Source organism: Poecilia reticulata, linkage group LG4, assembly GCF_000633615.1.
Source record: "Poecilia reticulata strain Guanapo linkage group LG4, Guppy_female_1.0+MT, whole genome shotgun sequence".
NCBI lineage: Eukaryota > Metazoa > Chordata > Actinopteri > Cyprinodontiformes > Poeciliidae > Poecilia > Poecilia reticulata.
The window spans coordinates 4,757,607-4,758,579 of NC_024334.1; the positions used below are offsets into that span (position 1 = coordinate 4,757,607).

The 973-nt window shown below is 64.0% G+C and overlaps 1 protein-coding gene across 1 annotated transcript in view; it reads left to right on the forward strand.

Moving 5' to 3' along the window:
* The window catches only part of LOC103463242 (myomegalin-like), a 39,297-nt gene that overhangs the window by 22,230 nt on the left and 16,094 nt on the right, over positions 1-973 (forward strand). The gene's annotated exons all lie outside the window — the stretch shown is intronic.

The following is a 973-nucleotide window of genomic DNA, read 5'->3' on the forward strand; positions in this document are numbered from 1 at the left end:
TGGTTCTGCTCTGGTTCTGTTGTGGTTCTGCTCTGGTTCTGTTGTGGTTCTGCTCTGGTTCTGGTCTAATCCCAGTAATCCCAGCACCATCCCCTCGGCGTTTCCAGGCTCTGACCTCTTGACCTCTGGGTTTCCCAGTCTGGCAGCGGCTCTGCGCCGGCGGCGCCTCGTTAGCGCAGCCGCTAATCAGGTTAAGCTATTAAAGCCCGGCTGGGGGGAACTGGGTCAGGAGGAGCTAAAGGCGGCAGCAGCACGAGGCGCGCTCTGCTGCGGCGCCGCATCAGGAGCTTCCCGTCGCGACATGGAGAGATTCTCCGGCTCCTGACCGGATCAGAACCGGATCAGAACCGCCGATGAGAGGAACTCTGCCTCTCTGGCTGCTGGAGCGTGAAGCCCTGCGCAGTCGGGCCGTCCGCGTCGTTCGTCACGGCGTCCCGCTGGCGGCTCGGTGTGGAAAGTGGAGCGATTGGAACGGACCGAGCAGCTGACCGAGCAGCTGACCGAGCAGCTGACCGAGCAGCTGACCGAGCAGCTGCGTGCTGGAGAGCCTCCCCGGCGGTTCAGACCTAATCAGGATTTGCTGTGCTTCTCACCTGCTCGCTCTCTCGCCATCCCTCGGGGTCACGACCCGGCAGCCGGCGCCGGAGCGCGGCGGCGGGTCGGTAACCCGGCGGACGGGTCGGTAACCCGGCGGACGGGTCGGACGGGTCCGGATGGCGCCGCTGTGGAAGGCGATGCTGTCGAGGAGCAGCCCGCTGTACAGAGACGCTCTGTTCTCCTTCAGCCTGTGGAAGGAGCAGGAGAGGAGAGCCGCGCTCACACAGCTGCACAGGTAAGAGCGGCCCGGACCCAGCAGAACCTCCAGAACCCAGCAGAACCAGCAGAACCTCCAGAACCATCAGAACCCAGCAGAACCCAGCAGAACCTCCAGAACCTCCAGAACCCTGCAGAACCCAGCAGAACCAGCAGAACC